The sequence below is a fragment of the Theobroma cacao genome, chromosome 2 (genome assembly GCF_053813885.1).
Source record: "Theobroma cacao isolate CCN51 chromosome 2, ASM5381388v1, whole genome shotgun sequence".
In the NCBI taxonomy this organism is placed as follows: Eukaryota; Viridiplantae; Streptophyta; class Magnoliopsida; order Malvales; family Malvaceae; genus Theobroma; species Theobroma cacao.
Genome location: NC_142640.1, coordinates 16,479,091 through 16,487,111, shown reverse-complemented (window position 1 = coordinate 16,487,111; position 8,021 = coordinate 16,479,091).

Here is an 8,021-nt window from a genome sequence, read left to right as displayed (position 1 = left end):
ACAGTTATCAGGAAAGGAAAAATGCAGGGATATCTCGTACATGGGTAATGTCAAGTGCAGAAAGGTTCTCCTTCCAAACAATTACAACTGATGAGTCGACATGTGCCAATTATTGCTTATACAAAGGAAGAATATATTCTTCGAAGGTCGAGTTGAAACGAGCTTTGAACATGTTGGCTCTAAAAGAGCATTTTGGGATAAGAGTAAAAAGGTCATGTAAAGCTTGTTATGAGGTTGGTTGCAAGGACAAGGTATGCAAGCTTAGTGTGCATGCAACGAAGTTACCTAAAGGAGGAGAATATTGGCAAGTTCGGACGTTCCACAAAGTACACACGTGTACTGTCGATGGTTTGCAAGGGCGATTTGCAACCGTGAGTGCGAAAATAATTGGTGAACTTATGTCACACAAGCTTCAGGCTAATGGAGTAGCATTGAGACCTAAGGACATAATTGGTGAGATAAGGGTTTAGTGGGAATTGGAATGCTTGTATGGTAAGGCTTGGCAAGTGAAAGAGTATGCGAAAAGACTTGTTTTTGGTCCCTCGGAGGAGTTATTTCAAGTACTACCCTCGTATTTTTATATGTTGGAAGAAGAAAATCTCGGCACAGTCACCATAGTGGCTATTGATGATGCAGAAAGATTCCAATATTGTTTATGGGCATACGAGGCTTCTATTCGGGGGTTTAAGGATGTAATGCATCCTATGGTTGCCATTGATGCGACACATCTGAAAGACAGGTTCAAGGGTGTTCTGTTTGTCGCTGTATGCAAATATGTGAACGAGTGTGTATATCCAGTTGTGTTTTGCATCGGCCATGTTGAGGACAAAGACTCGTGGACGTGGTTTCTTAGCAAGCTACGTGATGTGATTGGTTGTCTTGAAAACACTATGTTCATTTCTAATCAGCATCTCGGCATTAATAAAGCAATCCAAAATGCATACCCAGAAGCGCACCACGGTTTATGTGGTTACCACGTGAAGAAAAACTTTGAAAACAAGTTCAAGAGTGATGATGTTTCTATGATTTTCACCCTTGCTCAAGATTACTATAAGGTTTTCAATTTCAATAGACATATGAACTAGCTCAAGTAGATTCATGCAGGAGCCCATGTTGACCTTATGAGAATAGGCCCTAAGAGAGGGGCACGTGCCCGTTCATTGGCAAAGCGATACCAAATGATGACATCCAACATTGCAAAATGTGTTAACTCATGCTTGAAGCATGCAAGACAAATGCGAATCACTATTTTGATCGAGTTCATAAGAGACATGTTCCAACGTTGGTTCCATGACCGGTACGAGGAGGCCGTCAAGGTGACCACGCCCCTCAGCTCTTGAGTTGCCAAGCAGTTGAGCAAACGGTTCAATGATGCACATCACTTTGTGGTTAAACCTATCAATCTAGTAGAGTTCGAAGTTAAAGATGGGAAGATGGATGGACTTGTAAACTTGTCTAGGAAGACGTGTTCATGTTGTGAGTTCCAAACAGATTTACTGCCATGCAGCCATACCATTATAGCAATAAGGTCAGAATATCTTTATTTTTTATTTGAACCCTAATTGACATAGTATTTACATTGTGCTTGAACATCGAGTTCATTGTATTTTTCAGTAAATGCAAATGTGAAGCTATTGAATTCTGCACTGACTACTACAAGACAACCATTTTGGTGGAGGGTTATACGGGGTCCATTCGCCCGATAGAGCATCTTAGTGAGTGGGACATTCTTTCTCATGTGAAAAAAATTGTCGTATTGCCACCACCTTGGCTAGGCCAAGCGGGAAGACCTAAGAGGAGAAAGATTTCATCGGCCGGTGAAGGCAGTCGAGCATGAAGATGTTCATAATGCAAGAGGTACAGTCCTAACAAATAGAATTGCCTATCCCTATTTGCAGTTCCATCCATAAATTTGGCACCATGTCCAAGTCAATCGATGCCTCCACGAATGCGTTGACCGAAAGCATATTCAAGTTATAGACAAACCGGTCACACACGCAACAGTTGTCCAATACGAAGGACAATGTCTGAAAACATTGGGTGTCTTGTGGATGAAGACAGCTTGTCGGCCTAACTAAATGCGTAACCCATGTGCAATACCTTTGTCACAATTTGCTCTTGCAATATCGTACATTCATTCATATTTGGATTTGGATTTTGTGTTTGTTTGTTTCCTCCTGTAGATGAGTCTTTATCTTTTTTATTAATTTTGTAGATATATTATTTGATTATTCATTTCATTTTGTCCGTAGTTTTGAACACTGAATAAACTTTTGAAGTCCCTATACTGTTCGAGTAGATTATTATTTATTATTGATAGCTTATGGGATATGGTTATTAATAAGCTAAATATTTAAGTGTAAAAGATTTAGGGTGTTGACAATGTATATAAATATTTTTGTACTTGATTATTTGAATGTAGAATATGTAAATTAATTAATAAATTAATTTATCATTTTTATAAAAATTAATTTATCATTTTTAGAAAAATAATATAAAATGACTAAATAATTTCTTTCTTCTTGTATTTATAATAGTAAACAAATTTGAAATTGGTTATTTAACTTAGTTTTTTACTTGAGCTAAAGTCAAATAAGCGAAAGGAATATGTTTATTTAGTGTTTTATTTTAGGGTTTTAAATATAAAGACGAAAATGAACGAAAAAATATATTAATGCTAAGCTAATAAAAGAAATGCCACGGGGTAGTTTCCATCAAAAGGTGTGGGGGTTGAGATTAGGCTGTAATTGGTAGATGTCAATGACATCTTGTGGTGACACGCTGAATGGAAGCAGATTTATGGCGTGACATGCTGACTGGTTGCAGTATTGTGGGGTGACACACCACTCCCCAATTGTGTTGACACGCTGAGTGGAAGTAGATTTATGGCATGACACGCTGACTTGTTGCAGTATTATGTAGTGACACACCCCAATACCAATTGTGTTGACATGCTGAGTGGAAGCAGATTTATGGTGTGACACGTTGACTTGTTGAAGTATTGCGGGGTGACATGCCCCAATACCAATTATGTTGACACGCTAAGTGGAAGCAGATTTATGACGTGACACGTTGACTTGTTGCAGTATTGTTTGGTGACACGTTGAGTGGAAGCAGATACATGGCATGACACGCTGACTTGTTACAGTATTGTGGGGTGACACGCTGAGTGGAAGTAGATACATGGTATGACACACTGACTTGTTGCAGTATTCAAGGGTGACACGCCATGCCCCAATGGGGTGACACTCCATGTGGTTGCAGTATTAATTTAAATTTACATCAACTTTTGAGATTTATAGGCACCGTGTTTGAATTGAGAAATTAATGTATGAAATGTATGAATATTAAAATTAATAAAATTAATTATATATACAAAAAAAAATGCAAACAAGGGTCAATATGTTCAGATTTTACTCTCACAACTGTTAGAAAATATTTCTAGAGCATATTGACGACGCATATTTACAATCATATTCTACTTAACTCTGATCTGTTTCGATTGTAAATTATCGTCAATGTACCCTATCATGAACATACTGCAGCTAACACTATCATTCTGCCGATGCACTTTAGCTTTTAGCAAATAAATTTCCAATGGTATCGGTATCAAATCTCGTGTCTTCCGACGTGTTCTATTGAAATAACTGACTTGGTCGCAGATGATTGGCATCATTGTCGTAAGGGGTGTCATCTGAGTCACACGCACTCCGTTATCCTTAGCATCTGGAGTTCTTATGGAGTCCACCACCTTGATCGTCCACCTCACCAAGTCCATCTTCACAACCACCCAATGCCCACCCACATTGCAAAGCGCGAGGATGAAATCGACATCTTCCCATTTTTTGCTGTATGTCGACCTTTCACCCTCCACATACCCTCGCAACTCATCTAAAATTTCTATAGTGGCTCGGGCATCTTCAGTTGGAAATGCCGTGTGTAGCATATGGATGGTGTCCTATGAAACATGTATACATTAGTTTACACTTAATGTAATAAAAAACTTAGGATTTACAGAATTGAAAATTTTCCAAATAAATTTACGAAGAATATCGTGTCAACCACGCATGCACGGGTATTGTACAGCTTTAACTTCGACGCTGTCATCTGCTTATAGTGTACGTTGAGGCATGCGTCTATTTGTTCACTTGTCATTTCCTCTTTGGAATCCTCTAATGTTGTGAAAAAATCAGCCCCTTCATCTCCTAAGATCCTGATGTTATGCCTGCATATGTAACAACATAAATTTCATGAGCCTTGGTGGATTAATGTTTCATTAAAAAACAATATTTGCAATGTTATTTATGAGCTTACCTCGCACACTCGTCTTTCTTGGAAGCTTCGTACGCTTCAACCATTGTGCTCTTTACATCCTGACTGCTCAATGAGGGGTCGACGTACGGGCTTACCCTGTATTTTCTCGCCATTTTCAACCGTGCCCACTCAGTTGGGTCTGAAATTTGTGTTGCACGATGATGGACATCAGATGACTCTGATGACGACAACTGTGACCCACTGGCTTTAGGAGTACTTTGAGGAAGATGGTCCCCTCCTACTACTACCTCGACTAATGCATTGGCCTGAGGAAGATGCTCTCCTTCAGCCACGACTAAGTTAAGGTCCCCCTCCCCTCTCGCAGATGCATAGATAACCGAATCGACCTCAGGAACAGGGTTTCCTTTAGTATCATATGATTGAAGGGTCACATCCCCTACCACAGCATCATCCGGATTGGCCTTAGGAACAGGGTCTCCGTCAACACCAACAACGTCATCGTGAATGTGAACACCAGGTTCATCATGCTACTTATCATCGGCATCATCATGGTCCTCACCAGCATCATGAGATGAAGGACCACCCTACAAAACGAGATAAATGGAAAAATCTGTTAGCTCATAAAATACCACAAACCATAAACTGAGAACAAAAAATAGAATTATACCTACTAAACATAAATGACCAATATATAAGCAAAGATAGAATAAAGTACCTGTGATTTCAGGCCGTCTAGAATCTGAGCAATGATACAGTCCTCAAACGTCTGCATCGCCAGAGTCAATGACTGAATTGAAGCCTTTAGCTCTAACATGTCTTTTTTATGCTAGTGCATGATCCGTCGCAGCTGACGCTTCGTGACTACTCTGTCATTGAATCTTGTCGAATGGGTCTACTGCAATAACATATATTACTGTGTTATTCAATAATCATATATGGAATTATTGAACATTAACCATTAGAACTTTAATATCCTTACCAGCAGCTCATTACCACTGTGCGGTTGAGTAGGACCGATCGGTGGTTGAAGAGCTATCGTCCACTTCCTCAACCACAATAACAGAAATTACTATGTTACTCGATAAACATATGTGAAAATGTTGAACAAAAATCGTTAGAACCGATCTTACCGACGTGTCGTTAGCACTGTGCTTTTGAGGAAAACTTTTCGATGGTTAAGGAACTGTCATCGCATGGTCCAATTGCAAACATAGATATGTTATTTGAAAATCACATATGGAATTGTTGAACACAAACTATTATAACCGATCTTACCGACGGGTCGTTAGCACTGTGAGTTGGAGGAAGACCTCTTAGTGGTTGTGGAGCTATCGTTGCATGGTCCAACTACAAACACAGATATGTTATTTGATAATCACATATGGAATTGTTGAACACAAACCGTTAGAATTGTCCTTACCGGCTTTTCATTGCCATTTCCATGGTTGTCACCTTCCTCTATCAACTTAGGGCCTGATAGCTCATTGACTCCAGCAGCGGTGTTTCGCCTTCGCTTCATGGCATTAGTGGTTCTTTTCTGCTTCAAGTTTCTCATTTTTTCCCTCGCACCTAAACCTCGGTTTGCTCGATCCTCCATGTGCCCTATTGGCACGTATTGGTGGCCCTCAGATAATGGGACATCGATGTCCACAAAATACTCCCAACTAGCCTCATCCGGGGTGGGCTTCAAGGTCTCGACTGCCCAAAACTGTAAAATAGGGATTGTGATTAAATTTTAGGAAAAATTATTATACAAATTCACAGTAGAAATTAGTAGCTGTTCACTCACCTACTGAGATGACTCCAACATCTCAACTGCTTTGTAGAAGTCTTTTGGCTTTTGGTTGCATTGCCATTTGCACATGCATGGGTAGACGTTATCCTTCGAAGCAAAAGGGGCAACTATTTTTTGCAAGGCCAGAATTGCTAGTCAAATGTAACCATTATTAGATCATAAATGATAAACGAGTGCAACCATAAATTATTATGTCAAAAGGAAAATGAAAAATGTTACGTGACAGTACCTGTATCACCCACGTGAATTCGTAAATGTTGTACTGTAAACGATCCTTTTGAACGTTCGAGGCAGGCACTTTGAACCCCTTCAAAAGGTAGTCTAAGGTCAGCCTCTAAACATAATGACCCCATAGGAAGACATTCCAAGCGTCGATATTCTCCACCAATGAAAAGAGCCAAGGCGTCACCCGTCTACGGTAATCTTGACCAAATAAAATGTTATTCGCGATCAAGATGAGTGCCATCTTGGTCGCATCTCCCAGTCATTGAAAGTTGCCTCCGCGGAACGTATCAAGCAACACCTGCAGCTTAATGCTCTGCTGCCCATTCTAGTATCGCGCATGAATTTCATCTGCAACAACCTCGTACGATCGTGTGAACACATCGGGCATTCGACCAAACTTCAATCTAGCGATAAGGCAGAACTCCTGCTTTGATATGCGCACATTGCTTTTGCCAATGGCAAACCATAGCTCATGCTCCATTGAATCTATCACAGTGATTCGACGAATCATAATGTTATGCAGGAGACCAGCGGAGAAGTAGCCTTGTGGATATATGTCCATCAACATTCCGAAGCACGTACGTTTAACTGTATCATACTCCCATTTCTCTTGGAGAGTCTTGTTGATGCAATGCAGTTGCGACCACTTACAATGGGTGTTAATAGCGACATTGAATGCCCACTTCTCCCTCGGCACAATAAGCAAACTGTCGAGATCCTCATATTGTCTAGACTGCATCTGCAAAACATGACACACATGCACGAGTAAGTTAACCCATAATGTTGTAACAAGCCATGCATGTAACGTAAAATGTTGTAACACGCCATGCATGTAACATAAAATATTGTAACACCCCATACATATAACGTAAAATCTTGTAACACGCCATGCGTATCAAGTCAAATGTTGTTACAAGCCAACACTGACATGTCAATCACTATAATTACTGTGTCCTTACACGAATTGGTCTAAAATACCCATGGCGTGTGACACGCCAATCAATGTAATTACTAACTCGTTGCACGAACTGTCCTAAAATAACCAATGTCGTGACATGTTAAAAACCCCAAAAAGTAGTTAACCCACTACACGCCATATCTGTTTTAGTTCAAAACTTTGGTACGACCATAAAACTGGGAAGAAAATAGTTTAATCATAATAATTGATAAAGATTGAAAAAAACACGAACATATCACACAAACCCAGCAAAAAATTAACGAACAAAAGAAAGTTTTAAAAGTTTTATTTTCAGACTGACTAACCTCTTCACTGATAACTAACATTGTTGTTGTGGTGTTATCAAGCTTGCAAAGAACAAAGTCGAATACTCTGGTACTTTAAGGAATGAGGAATGAATCAAATCAAACTCTTCGAGTTCCTTCACACAAACGTTTTTGATTTCTGAAAAATATTTAATTAAAATGAAATAGCCTCATAATTTCCTCTATAAATATTCATTTATTCATTGAATTCATTCAGTGAAAGTCCAATCGATTTCCTCGTTATTTGCTTGCTTTTGTTTTTTCCTTTTTCAAACCATGTCGTGTCACATGTTCAAGTCATGCCGTGTCACACACTCTAAACCCTTCCCTGTCACACACTCTAAACCTTTCCGTGTCATAGATCTCCATGGAGTCTGACAAACTCTAAACCCTACCGTGTTACAGATTCCTTCAATGGGGTGTCACAAACTCTGAACTCTGGCGTGTCATAGATTCCCTTCAT